Genomic DNA, 18328 nt, shown 5'->3' with positions numbered 1-18328 from the left:
GCTGCACCTACCATCCTACCACCCAAGGAGAACTGACGGTGGCTCCCCTTAACCATTGAGAGTGGGCACTATTGAATGACATTAGCCACTTCCTCTCCATTGCATGATGTGCCTGCTACTTCTGTAGTCCTCCTGACTCCAAGGACAGTGAGAGCAACCCAGAAGCAGCTTGATGCAGGAATAGGGTTGCCAGGCATCCTGTTTTCGACTGGAATGCCTAGTCGAAAAGGGACCTGGGGGATCCGGTCAGCAGTGCCGACCAGGCCACTAAAGTCCTGTTGGCAGTGCAGCGGCGGTCCGAAGCTAAGGCAGGCTCCCTGCCTTCCCTAGCTTCGCGCGGCTCCCAGAAGCGGCCACTAGGTCCCTGAAGCCCCTAGATGCATTGGAGGCCAAGGGGGCTCTGCATGCTGCTCCTGCCCCGAAGGCCAGCTCTGCAGCTCCCATTGGCCAGGAACTGCGACCAATGGGAGCTGCGGGGGTGGCGCCTGCAGGGACGAGGGCTGCGTGCGCAGCCTACTTGGCCGCCCATGCATCTAGGGGCTGCAAAGACCTGGTGTCTGCTTCCTGGGACCCCTGGCAAGTGCTGCTGGGACCCCACACCCTCTCCCGCACCCCTAACCCCCTACCCTAGCCCAGAGTTCCCTCCCACACCTCCCTCCAACATCCCAACCCCCTCCTGCCACCCCAAATGCCTCATCCCCAGCCCCACGCCAGAACCCATACCCTCAGCTGGACCCCACACCGCTCCTGCACTCCGAATCCCTCATCCCCAGTCTGGAGCCCCAACCTGCACCCCAAACCCCTCATCCCTGGCCCTACCCCAGAGCCTGCACCCCCAGCTGGAGTCCTCACCCCCCCCTGCACCCCAACCCCATGCCCCAGCTTGGAGCCCTCTCCTGCACTCTGAACTCCTCATTTTCTGGCCCCACCCAAAGCCTGCACCCCCAGCCCAGAGCCCATATCCCCCCTCCACTCCTGCCCCAGCCCAGAGCCCTCTCCCGCACCCCAAACCCATCATCTCTGGCCCCACCCCAGAGCCCTCACCCTCTAGCCAGAGCCCTCACCCCGCTCCCACACCCCAACCCCCTGTCCCAGCCCGGTGAAAGTGAGTGAGGGTGCCAGAAAGCGAGCAACAGAGGGAGGGGGGAGGGAGCAAGCAGGGGCGGGGCCTTGGAGAAGGGGCAAAGCAGAGGCCGGGCCTCAGGGAAGGGGCGGGGTGGGGCTGGGGTGTTCGGTTTTGTGCTGTTAGAAAGTTGGCAACCCTAGGCAGGAAATGGCCACTGGGCCGCCCTGCACAATCTGGATTTTTTAAACAAAGCTTTAAAGCGTTCCTGGGGGGGCGTAAGTGCATTTGGTTAGATTAATGCCTGTAATTCACCGTGCTCCAGCAGAACTTCATGTATTGGGTACAATAGCTGTGTTTCATTCCTCATTATAAACATTTGCTACAAGGTATGTGCAGTTTACAGCAAAGATGCCAGATTGTAAGGATAAAAATAGTTGACCCCCAACTCTCCTTCTGTTATGGTGAAAAGGAAGAGAGATGATACGAAGCTGCAGATTCTGGCCTAGGAATAGATTGTTGTTCCTTAGGCCTGAGCAATAACTCTGCAAGGCCCCAGAGATTGGCTGTTTCAGCTAGGACAGCCCTTATAAACACCATGTTCAAAGCATCAGCATAAGGATTCCTTTCTGAGTTAGACCTGGACATGTCAGTACGAGTTTCATTTGAGATAGCTGCCAAAATCCAAGACAAGGAAGAGAAGTTATCTCTTTCTTTGGAAGTACAGCCTCAGTCTATTCAAGACAGCATCTGTCTTCTGGAGTCTCTGGACCAAGCCACTCCCTGATCCATTGAAGCCAATGGAGTTACACCACAAGGATAACTTTGACCCATTCTCTATATCCATAAGTTGAGTAAACACTGTCTGTCCAATGACCAAAGTGTGACTAAACTCCAGAGCAGGTCTGCAAAACTGATTCCTTGCTCTGATTCCAGACAGCCAGTTCAAAGGCCCATGTGCATGCTGAATCTGTCACATTCAGTGCTTGGATATGAACCTTCCCACCAAAAACCTTGCACTTGCTCCCACAATGAAACACAATGATACCAGGATACAAGATACAGTCAGGCAAGATGTACAGCTGAGACCACAGTCTATATATTTCTATTGTACCCTTGGTGCTGATTGACTTCATACTGTTGTATGTTTGAGGCTCATTCACTCCCTGAGTAAAGCTCCCAATGATGTAATGGGAGTTTTGTGTTTGTCTCAGTTGCAGGATCAGGTGTGCACCCCATCCACAATGTTGAAGCTCCCAAAGCGAATTCTGGGGGCAGAGAGTGCTTGGGAGAGGCCCTGTGGCTTTTATGGGAGTGAAGGAGAACAGTGGCCAAGATAGCTGCTGGTATTTTGCTTGAGATCTAGGCAGATCTTAGAGGATCTGCAAGTTTTTGGTGCTAAACCCATTTATTCCATGTGTGTATGAAACTCATCTCCCCGAGGGAACAGTCCAGTGGAAACTCCATGCGGAAATCTCATGGCCTTTCTAATCACCTCTGTGGGTATTCCCATTTACAGATAGGTCTGGGCCATAGGTAAGAGCTGATATGAACAGCAACCTGAAGGAGCCACTGGCAGGGCACAATAAGAAATTCTGTTGCTCCGACAGAACTCAGGAACTATGTTGCGTATTCTTGAGCATCATCTTTCAGTACTGCATTTATTAACTAACTGTTTACACATATGACAGGTTTCAGAGTAACAGCCGTGTTAGTCTGTATTCGCAAAAAGAAAAGGAGTACTTGTGGCACCTTAGAGACTAACCAATTTATTTGAGCATGAGCTTTCGTGAGCTACAGCTCACTTCGCTCACGAAAGCTTATGCTCAAATAAATTGGTTAGTCTCTAAGGTGCCACAAGTCCTCCTTTTCTGTTTACACATATGAATATAGAACTCTCCTGTGAGAAGAATGTGCCATATGCGACATTAATACAATCCTCTGTAGTGCAAAGGCAGCTGCAACTGTGTGAGACGAGTAGAATCTGACCGTTTTCGGGGTTTCATTGTACAATGTGTCTCAGGCACCATATCACAGTTGGTTACATAACTGTCAGATTGCTCTTAGCTGACAGAGGAAGACAGAAAGGAGGGACGAGGAATAACACAAATAGGATGAGTAGCACAGGCATCTCCACAAGGGAGTAGATGGTTTTGCCAAGGCAGCCCATCCCAATCCACCAATTAGGCACAGGTCTTCCTAATCAGGACTACTCCAGAGCGACTACGTGGAGTTGCAGTGACCAGAGTGCTGCATCAGCTGCTGTTTCCCAGCACCCTGTCACACAGCCCTTTCAGTCTTCTCGAAAAACAGGCAAATTAGTAGAAGGCAGATTCAGTATCACCAGTATAAAGAGCCAGGCCAAGAAAGCAGCTGTCCCTTGGCTGGCCTCTGAATCAAGGCGATAATCCTTTGAGCGAGTACTTCTAATGCCTTTTAAAGTAAAGTCAGAGGTGAAAGTAAGCCGGTACACCCCGGTACGGCGTACCAGAGGTGAGTTATGTGGGTTTGTGGCTCCAGCAATATTGAGGGCCCGGGGGCCCGGCTCCACCAATGTTCGGGGCCGGGTCTCCCCCGGTCCCACCTGCTGCCCCCCCACGCCTTCCCCGAGTGTCCCCTGGCCCCCCCTTGCTGGGTCCCGGAGCAGAGCGTCCCTGTCTCTCCCCTGCAGCTCCATGCTGCCTCACTGCATCAACTGCTGCCACAGGGTCCTAGTGCCCCCCATTCAATTGTGGCAGGGCAGGCTGCCCTTACCCTGCCCTTCCCCCTCAGACCCTTTCATTTTCTGGTGGGACCCTCCACCAGTACAGCCGCACCCCCTGCCCACAGTCACCACTCCTGCCGCATGCTGGGAAAGGGGCAGCCCCACCCCCACCCCCAGTGAGGCTACAGTGAGGGGCAGCAGCAGGGGACGAGGTGCACATGTGATGGCAGCCCCTGCCCCACGGCACCCACCACAGGGGAGGCAAGGGAGATTCCTGGACCTGAGAGGGGCCCTAGGAGCACATGCAGTGACAGTGGTGCTGTTGGGGGGAAGGGGGGCCCCTACCCCAGAGCTCGCTGCTGCTGGTGGGGAGAGGGCTGGGGGGAGTCCTCCTTTCTGGCTCCAGTCCCGGGGCAGCCTGCCTGCACCCCAAACTCATCCCCCTCATCCCCACACACCCTAACTCTCTGCCCCAGCCCTGAGCCTCTCCAACACCCCAAACCCCTCATCTCCAGCCCCAGCCAGAGCCCTAACCCCCCCGCACCCTAACCATCTGCCTCAGCTCTGAGCCCCCTCCCACATCCCAAACCCCTCATCCCCAGCCACACCCCAAACCCATCCCCAGCCTCACCCCACAGCTCTCACCCCTGCACCCCCTCCCATTCCCAAACTCCCTCCCAGAACCTGCACCCTGCACCCCTCCTGCACCCCAATCCCCTGCCCCAGCCCAGGGCCTGCACCCCAGACCTCCTCCCCCACCCAAACTCCCTCCCAGAGCCTTGGGCAGGTGGGGAGGTGGAGTTGGGGGGGCAGAGTTTGGGCAGGGTTAGGTTCTGGGCACCACCAAAATGTCTACAAACCTGCCACCCCTGCTGTACCAGGGCGGACTGGCTTCCCCAGGTGGCAATTTAAAGGGCCTGGGGCTCCCAGCAGCGGCTGGAGCCCCAGGCCTTTTAGATTGCCGCCAGAGCCCTGCTGCCGGAGCCCTGGGGTAGTGGCGGTGGGGCTCGGGTGGCGATTTAAAGGGCCCAGGGCTCCTGCTGCCGCTACCACCCTGGACCCTTTAAATCACCGCTGTAGCCCCACTGCTGGTACCCCAGGGCTCCGGGGACGATTTAAAGGACCCAGGGCGGTAGAGGCAGCAGGAGCCCCGGGCCCTTTAAATAGCCACCGGAGCCCCACCGCCGCTGCTACCCCAGGGCTCCAGCAGCAGGGCTCCGGGGACAATTTAAAGGGCCCTGGAGGGTAGCAGCAGCCGGAGCCCTGGGCCCTGCTGCTGGACCCCCGGGGCTCCGTTGGCAATTTAAAGGGCCTGGGGCTCTGATGTGATAGTGGCAGCTAGAGCCCCAGGCCCTTTAAATTGCCCCCTTTAAATCGCCCCAGAGCCCCAGAGCTCCCAGTCACCTCTGCAGCTGGGAGCTCAGGGGGTGATTTAAAGGGCCCAGGGCTCCCAGCTGCTGTTACCACAGTCCTAGCCCCAGGCCTTTAAATCTTGACTTAAAGGGCCCAGGGATTTAAAGGGCCCAGGGATTTAAAGGCCCCGCCTCTTCCGATAGAGGCCACGCCTCTACCAGTTGAGGCCCCGCACCTTCCTCAGGACTCCGGAGTACCGGCAAGTCCTTTAAGTTACTTTCACCCCTGAGTAAAGACCTACAGTACAGACCCGTTTACGTGCAGATGTTGGGAGTCAAGCCACCACGACCGCGTGTTAACGGATCGCGGGTTAAGAGGGCCATTCTGAAATATCTTAAGATATCTATATATATACATGTATAATTGTCTAGGAGTACATGCGTATTCACACCATCCCAAATACTGCAGGCCTATCTGTTAACGGTGCTTTGCAAGAATATAAATTCAAATGTGTAATCTAATAAAAACGTTATTATTACTACACAGGGGTGAAAGTAACTCAGGACACTTACCGGTATGGGGTGGCTCTGGCCCCCGGAAGGGGCAGGGCCTCGGGCAGAAGGGGCAGGGTTAGGGGTCAGCATCCCCCAGCCAGCCCTTCCAGGCTGCCTGGTCTGTGCTGCCCGGGGTTCCCGTGTTGATTTAAAGATCCCGGGGCTCCGGACGCCACTGCTGTGGTAGCAGCATCCGGAGCCCCGGGCCCTTTTAAATCGCCGGCGCCGGGGCAGCTGCTCCCTTTGTCCCGCCCTGCTCATCAGTGGCCGAGGGGGGGGCAAAAGGGCAGGGACCTTAAAGTGCTTCAGGGTCCTTTGCCATGGCAGCGCTTTAACGTTGCTGCCCTTCCCCCCCTGTTGGCGGTAGAGACGTACAACACGTTTCCGCTCTGCTCTTCCCGATTTCTATGTCACTGAGTTAGTGAGCAAATCTGTAGAGCGACCTAGCAAGTTCCTGTACCGCGTGTTAACGAGTCTCGGGTGTTAAATAGGTAGCACTGGGAGGCAAGGCACGACTGCGCATTAAGTGGATTCGCGCGTAAACGGGCCTGTACTGTATTTGTTAATATAATATCAAAGCACACCTAACCTATAATTATGTTGTGCACTGTCCAAGTATGTTTGCCCAGTTAGAGGGCGGAGTGTTTCCTGGCCCTGCTATGCATTGTGCTTCAGTATTTTTGAGGATTAGGCATTAGTTCCAGAGAAGCGCTGACAGTTAACCTTTCCTGTGTTCCTCCTGTGAAATGGGTGTCGCTCCGCTGGCCTCAAATTAAAGTAAATGAAGCTATGGCAATTTAGGCCTTATCTGCACTAGAAAGGGCTTGCTGGTATAGCTCCTAGTGGAGACGCAGCTTATACAAGCTAAAGAGCTCTTGTGCTGTTATAATTTCTACCAGCGCCCTGAATAAAATAGGTTACATCAGCAAAAGCATGTTTTTGCTAATATAAGTGCTTCTACATTGAGGCTTTAACCAGCACAGCCATTCAGTTAGGGGTGTGATTTTTTTCCACGCTCCTGACATAGCTATGCTGGCAAAACTTTTAAGTGTAGAGCAAGCCTTATACCAGCTGAGGAGTTGGCCAAATATTTAAATATTGATGGAACTATTGTTATTTTTAAACCACTGTCCTTATTTCTCTCTCACTGAAGGATCTATGCACACATAACAATATAGCTGTATTTTCCCTGGCAAGGTCTTGTACAGAACTCTCCCATTCAGTCCACTTTCATGCCTCTGTCTTTCCTTTTCCTCATACTGGAGGTCTTGCCACACTCAAAATGGTGAAAGCCGAACTCCTTTCTTTCCTCCAACACAGAATCTTCCTCCTCCCTATTCCAGTGCTGTTGACAATTCTCCCAGCCTCCCCTTTGCCTCTTCCTCTCTTTCTCTCCTCATACTCAGGGTCTTATTAAATCTTCTCTCTCTCCAATGTACAAACAAATCTGACCCTTCTAAAATGCTTGTCCATGCCTTGGCTATCTCCTGCCTTGACTATTGTGACCGCCCCTCATCTGGCCTCCCTAATTTCCATCTCACTCCCCTCAGTCCAACCAGAATGCAGTAACTAAAACCATCTCCATTGCCTGCTTCTTAGAGCACATCCCTCTCCTCTTTAAATATGTCTTTCATGCTTCTCATCCTCCCCTTCAATGTCATGGATATCTCTGCCTTTGTTTACATCTCCATTTTCATTTCTTACAGCACTTTACCGCTCCTTTGTTCCCTTATTATTATAGTGGAGCTGGTAGCAATCCATATATTTGGCTGACTAACATGTTCCATTCTCTATTATTTATATCATAGTTAAGGCGCTGCTTAACTTGCGATATTGCTGAATTTCGACTGCAATTTCAACAGCGGGAGCCTTGCTGTGTGCGGGGCTGACAGTAGGAGCCCCAGCCACCCCAGGGCTGAGAGTGGGAGCCTCCCCACCCCCATCAGCCTCAGACCCCTGCTCTCAGCCCTGGGCAGGCGACAGCAGAAAATCATGGAAAAATAATAATGGACTTTATTACCGCAAATAATAAGGTCCATTATTACTTTCCCGCAATTTTCCATGGCTTGTCCACAATTCAGCCACAATTTTTTTGACAATCATCCCACAATTGAAGTAAGGCCTTTATTGTAGTAGCACCTTGAGGCTTTAATCCAGAACAGGGCTCCACTGTGCTAGGTGCTGCACAAACAAATAAGAGAGAGCCCCTGTCCCCAAGAGTTTACAATCAAGACAAAGGGTGGGGGAAAATTAAATAGTATTATCCCCATTTTACAGATGAGGAACTGAGACCCTGCCAGATTGTGTGACTAGCCCAAGATCACACAGGAAGTCTGTGTCAGAGCCCACAACTGGACCTAGATATCTTGGGCCCCTGTTCAATACTGCTTTAACCATGAGACCACCCATTCCCTCTTTCTCCTACACTCTTTGGGCTTACTAATTAATATATTTCCTTGTGTGTTAGGTGATCTCCATCCTGAACTCTTTATTTGCACAAGAGGCCAGACTGACAAGCTGTTTTTCTCTTTTCCAAAGCAGTGGAAGCAGAAAAATCAGATTTGACCTCAGTAGCATATGGAACAGCAACAGCTTCTCCCAGTGAGTTTCCCTAAATTCTTGAAATCTGGGCTAATGCAGGCACATTAATCATAACCTTTATTTCCTGATGAACTGGAAGCATGAAACTCAGATTTGTTCATTGCAGCTCAAACATACCATTTTCTAGTTCAGAGCTTTGGAAAGCCACAGACATTTTATGGGGTGATGGTGGCTTTTGCAGAAATTGCTTATTGTTCAAATGCAGGAATATTTATTAGTGACTCATTCATTAAACAGCACAACGAAGCAGTCCAAGGAAAGTTGAGTGTTTCTGTGCTTTTTAAATACTATGGGAAGGAGAGAAGGGGGTGCAATAGGTTAGGACACTAGTCTTTGCTCCTGGTCACAACTAAAATGGGATTTGGTGGCCTTGTCCTTGTCCTTGTTGATTAAGGCAATAAGTGAAACTCTCTGTGAGCTGTAGCTCACGAAAGCTTATGCTCAAATAAATTGGTTAGTCTCTAAGGTGCCACAAGTACTCCTTCTCTCCTGCAGTTTTCAATTGTTAAGTATGTTTGATCCTTGTTCTGGCTGTTTTTCAGGCTTGCTGAAGTGCTGAGAAACTAGACACTTACCTGTTCCAGCCTGCAGCCAAGGAGTATTTCTTGCTTTTGTGAAATTCTTCCTTCTGAGCTGGCATGGCCTTTCCAAAACTATGCGAGAAAATTTCACTTTGAGGCTATTAAGCCAAAATCTTCTAAAAATCTTTGTTGCTAACACATTGAGAAGTGCTGCTTTTCCAGAGCTTATTTTGAACTTGCTAATTTTTGTGATGGCTGTTCTAAGCCATACTGTCTGCCATAGGTCATGAGGTGCCAGTAAGGCAGCATTGATCCAGCCATGTCCCCTTTCACATGACCAAATCCTTTACACATGCTGCAGGGAGGGGTGGCATAAGAGTCCCCTGCACCGGGATGATATATGCATGGCCAGTTACCTGAGCTTTGCACCCAGATACCAGTTACGGTACTGTGCAAAGAGGCCTCTTCTCAACCTAGGATGTGGGCCATATAGTGTTTGAAGTTCATGGGATTTTCATTCTTGAAAAGGCAACAGCCCATGAATCTTTGTATTAGAGTTGTGTGAAAAGCTGTATGGAGAAAACCTAAACCTGCAGGTTTGGATATTTAGATCTAGACTGGAAAGAGAACATTTGGGTTTAGGTCACCTACATCCAGACATCTGCATTAACTATATGGACACCCTTAGATTTTTCATATCTGATTTTGAAAGTTAATTGTGGACTCTACTGTTTGAAAAAAAAATCTTAACTTACATTGTTTGGGATACACATACTGAGCTAAGTGAGAGTGCCTAGCAGTTGCTCATTCATTCCCTGAGAACGTGAGAAGAAAACTCCTCTTTCCGAGCCTCTTTCTGTGCTATATGCCAGAACTGCCAGCAATCTTACTTTTCAATCATTAATTCTGAGCCAGCTTGCACAGTATATTATAGCATCAATGAAAGGCAGCTTTATAGGGAGTGTCTACAAGACTGTTGTATTGTACAGTAACTGTTAGTCATGGTATATATAGGGAAAAGCTTTTCACACTCTGCATTATATATATATATATATATATATATACCCATACTTTTAAATAGGCTTGGTTTTGCTGTGAGCTCCATGAATAGCTCTTTCAGCTAGATTTTTTGTTGCAGCTTGTTTGATTACATAATGAGACCACTCTGGTTATATCAGTAGTGTCTTCAGCAGCATGAATTGGAAGTCAGTAGTGATTCAAAGCTGTGTTAGGCAAAGCTCTCTACGGTTACTATCTAGTGCAGTGGAGGAGAGGGCCACAGGCTGCCACTTTATTCTTTTTTGTGCACACCTGATTGCTAATGTCACTTATAAAAATCCTTTCACTAGGATTATATATGTGGGGGACTTCACAGGCAAAATAGGAACAGTCTCAGTCTTCCAACTTTGTTGTTGAACCAAATCACACAAGTAAGTCTGAATTTCATTAAATGTCACATACATGTAGATACTGGAGTGAAGATGCATAGGACACCCTGAAGTACCTGCCATAGTATTGATGCTATAGAAATTAATAGCAAACTATAATCACACTTTCTGTTCTCTATTGCACTCATTCAGAAAAAGATTTGACATGCAGTTTTCATCAATCTGATACAAAACATACCATGTAGAAAGAAGTCAATACTTAGGACCAAATTTTCTGATGCAGTAAATGGACCATTGGCATTTTTGTTTACATCAGAGGAGCCTGACCCTTTATGAGCCATAGAAAATCTGGGTCTTAGATTGTAAACTCTTTGGGTCAATGGCCACATCTTCATATGAAGAAAACTGGATTCAGGCAGTAGGCAGAATAGGGCCATGCCTAGGACCCCTGCTCCTGGAGTTATAGCAGAGTCTCAGATTTCATTTATATAAAAAAGTACATTTCTAGCCCTTGAGATTGTGTAGAAAAAGCACAAAAATATAACCTGAGTGTAACCAAAGCAGTGATGCCTGCCTGAGTCTGCAGATAGCCTGAAACAATAGCCAAGAGGTATAAACTGCATCATTCATCTCAGGTGTTAATTGCATGACCTATTGCTCTGGGAGAGCATAACAGGTGCCAACATCATCCCAACAGAGGGGGTATGTGTGCGTGGCTTGAGGAGGAGAGTGCCCAGCTTCGCATCCACCCAAGCAGACACACTGGCTGCTGTGGTTAGTTCACGGGGGGTGAAGGAGGTCATCTGCTGCTCTCAAGAGGGGCACTGTGTCAACCGACTAAGTCGAGGGCAGTCTAGCCTAGTGGTTGGAGCAGGGAGCAGGCCTAGTGGCTAGGGTCAGACCCATAGTCTGTAGTCAGGGGCCAAAGGTAAGGGTCAAAGCAGAAGGCAGAAAACAGAGCCCAGGGTCAAGCCAGCGCCTATAGTCAGGAGCCAGAGCCAAGGGTCAAACCTGAGGTCGGGAAGTGGGCGCAAACAGGGTATCAGCCAAGCGAGGGGGGGGCTGAAGGCAGGGGTAGGACAGAGACAAGGCTGGGTGCAAGAGAGGAATCAAGTAACACAGCAGTAGGCATAATGGTGAATATAAGCATTGAGAAGCTAGCAAGCTGCTGCTGCTGCTGGCTTAAGAGCCAGCCTGCTGGCCTCTGCAGCCTGTCAGATTGCCTGGCTAATCAGGCAGCCTGCTGCAGGCCAGCTGGACTGATGAGGTTGTCTGGAGACTAGCCCTGCTGAGGCCCTCATTCCTGGCACATTGCTGCCTCTGCAGGATGCATAAAAGGCCCCCATCTCATTATCCAGCTTCTCTGGGATGGAGGAATGTGATGCGGCGGCATGGCTGTAAGGTTGGAGCCATGTGGGTCGTGTGGCTAGGGACCAGCATTGCTTTAATATAGCTCTGCTTATGAATTTAGAAACTAGGTAGCAGTTTGTGAGGTCTGTAGTGCCTGGTGATGGGTTCTTTAGTACTGGTGGGACTCTAGCGTGTTGGAGGGTGCCTGGTAGACTCTCCTCAAGAAAGGAGGTGATGACATTCTTTGCTAGCTGAGGTTCCAGTTCTCGTGGTAGTTTACGATCCAAGAAGGAGAGCATCAGTCACAGGGCTTGCAATACTTACCCCTATCGCTGTAGGGGGAAAAATTTCTGTTTTGGCATTAATATCCACACGCCATCTTGAAATTCTGGCAACAACAACTAGGAATCCATCTTGGCTGCCCTTCTTCCCCCTCCTCGGGTATTGTTTCCCGCCCTTTCTACCGAAAAGATGGGAAACCAAGTGACACGTAATCTGCCCGGTAACAGCAGGGCATATAAAGGCTATAGGATGGGGTGGCCAATCTGAGTGGCAGAGTGCTGGACCACAGCAGTGTGTTCTTAGGTGTGTAGGCCAGAGCACCGTGCCTTAGGGTTGTGGGAGGGTTTAACACACTTGCACACAAGGGTGAGCTGCTAGCTGCCGCCCTCTCACCTGGATCTTACTTGCACTCATGACAACACAGGGAAGGAGGAAGAAGACTCACCAGCATCAAGCAGAGTTACCACCTACCTGTTGCCTGAGGTCTACTCCTCACCCTGCTGAATCACCTGGTCGGTTCCGGACCCTGCGATCTGCGTCATGAGGTTATGAGGCTCTAGACACAAACTGCAAGAAATGGTAGAGAACTTTTAAGTCCTCCATACCCCTTACCTGGGACACGTCTTGGGGAGGGAGTAAACCCTTTTTGGTCACAGTCAGTATAGTTATAGTGGCACCTTTACCTATTTACCTTGCCTATCTGTGTTGGGAGTCCTTTATAGCATACCCCATTTACTTACATTGTTTCACCGTTGTTGGTCTAATAAACATACCTGTGTTTTACTTCTACACTCCCTTGTTGGTTTTTTTTTTTGGGCGATCTTAAATCCCGATGGTAGATGCGGGCAGGGAGACGAATCTCTTGACTGGTCTCTGGCCATCCTAAAACCAGTCAACATTGCCACCAGTGCCTCTATGACTTTTCTCTGTATTCATGGGATGAATTCCTGGAAGAAGAATTCCTCAGACTGCTTTCAGTCTGTTTTTCTTGATGGCAGAGGAGAAATAGGATAATCTCTGTGACTATGGTAATGCCCTCTGTTTAGTGCTATCTTTGAGGAAGACTTGAAAGTGTCAGTTGTGAAGCATGTGGCCACCTGGCATTTAAGTGGGTTATGCCAGTATCATGAACAGATATGCTTTAGATTTTGGACCCCAGATCTTCCATGGTCTCTGTCCTCCTCTCACCACTTCATCTTAGTGCTGGGATGAGGCTGCTTATACTGCTGTAGACTGTCATTCTGATGATGGCAGACTCCTGCCCATGAAGTGACAATGGAAAGAGTTTGGTCTATGAGAACTTAGACAGCAAGCAAACTAGCTAGACTCCTGTTTAAGAGACCATCTCTTCTCATCATTCTGTTTATGGGTTATTTATTTTTTGTATAGCACCAACAGTCTCCTAGGCACTTTACAAATAGATATGAAGCCATCAGTTTATGGGATTATTTTTTAGCTGCATTAACTTTAACCTTTAAGTCTGCTAATGTGCTATGAGATTTCCTGGTTTATTTTCCAAGCATAAAAGAGTTTCATATTCTCCCATTGACTTCTGTTATGCTGCTTACTTTTTGTAGACTGGACCTTTTGACATTTAGTTCCAAATTTTTAAAAAAGTGGAGGCTAACAATCATGCATATGTTTGTTTGCACCTTCCTCTTGAGAATCTGTGTGTGTGTGTGTGTGTGTGTGTGTGTGCAAGCCAGCCCATATCGAAAGGCCCCCGCCCCCAGCCTAAAGGGAGAAACTACCAGATCAGGATCTCAAGTGAATTAGGAGGGCAACAAATGATAAAACAGGGACAGAAGTGAGGTCGTAGGGTCAAAAGCAGGGAGCCAGAGGGCGACACTGAGCAGAGAACCCCAGACAGCGCCCACAGCTCCTTGAAGGCGTCCAGGGAGCCAGTGGATGCAGCCCAGAAGAACTCTGCCTGCATACCTGAGCTAAGGGAGCAGCAGAAATAGGCCCTACAGTCTCAGAGCACCTCCCCGTCCAACATCCTCCTCCTGGTATGATGGATGGCCACCTTAGCCAGCGGCAGGAGGAGGTTGATGAGGAAGTTTCGTGACTTCATGCAAATATGAGGAGATGTGGGGAAAAGTGCAGCCAGAACCTGAGGAGAAGTTCCGGGGGGAGCTGGAAAAGGGGCTGCAACCTGGCGCACTCGATGTAAATGTGTATCAGGGTCTCCCTCACACCCCAGAAGGGGCAAGTGTCGGAGAGAGGAGTGAATCATGCCAGGTACACGCCCATGCTCATGGCTCCATGAAAGAGCTGCCAATTAATATTCCCAGTGGGCCGGGGGACCAGGGTGAAATATAGACTGGCCCACCGTGGCTCCTCATCCTCCACAGGCGGTAGGAGGTCCCACCACTTGGTGTTGGGGCAAGACATGAGGCTGAGGAAATGAAGAGTATGGAGCATGAGCATGTTAGTGTATGCTTTTGAAGCATGTGGGTCTCCTCCGCTGGAAGGTGCTATGGAAGTGCAGAGTGGTGTCTGAAGGCAAAGAAATTTAATTGAGAAGGATCAAAAGGTGATGAAACTGTAAAGCCAAGGAGAAAGGGAGGAGCTGCTGGAGAATAGCCAAAGCTGCCGAGAAGGCATTAGAGAAAGTTCGGCTAGGACAAAGAGAAGAGGAAAGGATAGGGCTGATGAAAAAGGGATAAGTGATTCCCCAAAAGGGAACATCCAAGGAGGTCTACGAACCCTGAGGAAGACTTAGCCTCCATGCCCCAGCAGACACAGCGACCCCTTACTTACCAGCAATGTCTTATGTGAGGGGAGCCAATGATAAGGCAAACCCTCCTTTCTATCCCAGTGGCCGCATGCTGGACCCCACTCCCCATCTCTGTCTTCAAGGGAGAGCATTGCTTCCCTATCCCCCTTCATGGCAAACATCTTCAGGGAAGTGGGAGTCTACCTTTCTCCACTCTTGCTCCCTTTCAGCAATAGTGGAGAAAGGAAGGCACTGGCTCCCATAGCTCTTGGTACTCCACTGAACCCTACTGTAGATCAGAGTCTCAGGGTATCCAGACTCCAATACACTATGACTAGGATCCAGACCCTCAGCAATGCCTGTGGTTGGATGTAGTGGAGAATGGCAGCTGCAGGGAGATGGTTGTGGCTGCCTCAAGATTGCTCGGCCCTGGTGGAAATTAGAAAAGGAGGGACCCTGCTTGAATTTACACTGCTAGAATAAGATCCCCGACGCCAGCAGAGGTGCGAGAGAAGCAGAACTCAACTCCACTACACACCATCCCCACCAGCCTTGCTTCTCCTCCCACTTATGCCAGGAGTGGGAAGGGGTTGCCAAAAGCCTCCAAATCTTTAGATGGCTTAAGTTCCTTCAGTGAGAACCCAAACTGACAGAAGTAACACAACCCTAACCACAGCTGCCTTATGGAAGAGGACAAAATAAAACATCCTTCCCAAACTGCCAGATTCCATGCTTCCCTGCTGTCAGCACATTCTACATTCTCTCTGTAGTTACAGCATCCCACAGCCTTCTGTTGCTAAGGCCCCTGCTAGAACACAAGTATACAAAATAATTGAGGAAGGGAGGAGTTTCTAGAGGATGAAAGCTGCTCTATTGAAGGGGTTTTTCATAAAGCCCGCCTTGTTTACTTCAGTTAAAAATCACACAAGAAGATACAGCTCCTGAGCCCTGGTATTTAAGGTGGAGGTCAAAGTGAGGATGCCATGAAGTTTCTTAGCCACTTACTTAAGATTCAAGGTATGCTTGTTTTTAAACAGTAGTAGACAAAATGGTAACTGCACTCAAGTCACGTTCAAACTTTCTGTTAACACTATCGGCTACCACACAACGTAATGGTTGCCAAAATACTTTCTTACCAGTAGGCCTTCCCAAATGGAAGTATATTAGATACAAAAACATTAAAAATTAGTGCTGAATGCCAAGAATAGAAAGATAGGTAAATAAGACAAAAAAGGTACAGATTAAGAAAATGAAACCAATAAAAGAAATGATAAACTTAACCCCATTCAGCATTACCTCTCCAGGTCTGACTTAAAAGCTATTTCCTTTTCCTTTAGTGCCCCCTACTGTCCGTTACTAGTACTGTATATCAATATTTACTCTTGAAAACATTCTGACAGTAAAATATCTTTTCAATTGCTATCGCTTTATAAGGTTAATCCGTTTCAAAATTCTCTGTCTCTCTATCTTACTTATATGACCCCATTCCATAGAAGTTGTGTGTTAATTTACAGACTGAATGGATAATCTATGCCTTATTTTTGTACAACCCCAAACCAAACAACCTTTCCTTTAATCTCTGTATTTTGTATCAGAGTTAGTGAGTATGCAGAAAGAAAAAACAACCATGATTCCTAGCCTTCTTCTGTAGGTTAAGGTGTAATTCCCATTGGCTGATTTACTTGCATCCTGTGGAGCCAGATTCTCAGCTGATGTAAATTGGTGTAGGTCTTTGGTCCCTGTATTCTCAGAGCTACTCAGATGTGCTTGAGTTAATATGACACCTACTCTATAGGCAGAGGAATTCATGGAAAAGGTCTGAAGAGACTGATGAATATGGCCAGTCAAGACTTTCCATACTCAAAGGCTTTAATTCAAAGAAGCTGTGATGTGTAAGATTTTACTTTTCAACTAATGCTTCCTTGTAATAGGACTTGCCTAGATTGTTCCGCTGGGTTGTACTAAGGTATGAATTTTCACCATTCAATAAATCCAGGAATAGAATTCAGCCCAATCATAAGCAACTTTTGGAAAGTTCTCTTGTTTGTCAGGTGTTCATGAGAACCTGTCCAAACAATGGCTAGTTTTCCCCTCCTTTTTTTTTTTTTCTTTGCAGTGCTTTAAATTTGCCGTTGGGTGTATTGTGACTAGAGCACAGAACTAAGCATCATGAGAACTGGGTTCCCAGCTCTGCTATCAACTTTATGTGTGACTGTAAGCAAGACACTTATGGCTGATTCTAAGAGGTACTGAGTGCAACTTCTGTTGAAATAACTGGGAGGTGAGGATGCCCACAGCACCTCTGCATATCAGGACATTTACATCTCTGTGTCTTCGATTTTTTATTTGTAAATATGTCCCTACCTCACATGGGTGTTGTGAGGCTAAATTTATGAGGCTAAAATACATCAGTTATACAGCATATAGAGAATATGTTTTCCCATTGTCTGAATCCTAACTATTTTCTCCACCAGCTCCTTAAATTTACAAAAGGAAACTAATTTCTTGTGCGAAAACTTCAATATGTCATTGACTCACCTACGCTTATTCCCCAAAGCATCTGCATTCTTTACTGGGAGCAGGGCCTGTACTTTCTGAATTCCCTTTTTACTCCAATCTGGTCTTGTGAGAGTGTAACACATCCACATTCCTTCAACACTAGCATAAGCAGTGGATCTCACTCTCTCATTTCTGAGCAGCTGAAAACAATTTATCTCAACTAACATCAGGAAGGAAATAGGGTTGGCCTGTGCTAGCAGGCAACCTCATTCACCAGTTTGTTGTACTTAGGAAAGACAATAGGGTGCATAAAATATGACAATAGATTACATGAAAAGCAGCTTAATTTTCTTTCTTTTTTTCTCTCTTTCTGCATTAGAAGGGCTGAATGGCTCGGGGAAGTGGTTCTTTTCTCTAGGTTTTTTTCATCTGTAGGTTGCTAGTTTGAATCCAGTTTAAGCCTGTTTACTAACAACTGTTATTTTATTGCTATTTAGGAGCTTACATGAAATGGGTGGTGGCTGCAGTCCAGTTCTTATTGGGCAAAAAGAGACTATTTAGCTCATCAGAAAGACCAAGGATTTTATGGGTGTGACGAATAAACTATATTCTCAGGAAGTCTGTGTGGAAAAGAGTTGAGGCACCTTGGCTGTGTGGCTGGTATAAGAAAGTTTGCAGAGCAAACACCCGTGCTGTACAGCATTGGTCAGTATAGAAAGAATTTCAGTCTTCAGGGCTGGCAATTTGGCCAGCACTATATTCACTTTATAATACAAAATTTAAAACTCCTCTGCTCATTTAGTACTACATTAAAGGAAAGTTTTTCTCAACTTGGTGGGGTACTTCCTCTTCTCACTAGCACCCTCTAGCTGTCCCAGTTATTATCTATATCAGTACCTAGCTTACATAAGCAAGACAATTCTGAGATTGTTTTAATGAGAAGATGAATGAGTAGATACATGATTAAGCATACAAAATAATGAATGGTATACAGAAGGAAGGTTTGGAATGTCTGTACACCCTTTCTTATAATACAAAAATAAGGGGGACATTCAGTAAAACTGAAAGGCAGCAAATTTAAAACTGATAGAAAGAAATACTTGTGTATACAATGCACACTTAGTCTGTGGAACTCATTGCAACACCTTAAAATTAAGGCCAAGTAAGATGCAAAAAAGGATTGTACATTTGTACACAGTAGAGGGAACTTCTAGTAAAGAGCAAAAAAAAAAAAATCCAAACAAACAGAAACAAATCATATCAGGTTTTTTTAGAAGGAATATAAATCTCAAAT

Source organism: Lepidochelys kempii, chromosome 6 (assembly GCF_965140265.1).
Source record: "Lepidochelys kempii isolate rLepKem1 chromosome 6, rLepKem1.hap2, whole genome shotgun sequence".
NCBI lineage: Eukaryota > Metazoa > Chordata > Testudines > Cheloniidae > Lepidochelys > Lepidochelys kempii.
This window is presented reverse-complemented; position numbering follows the sequence as displayed.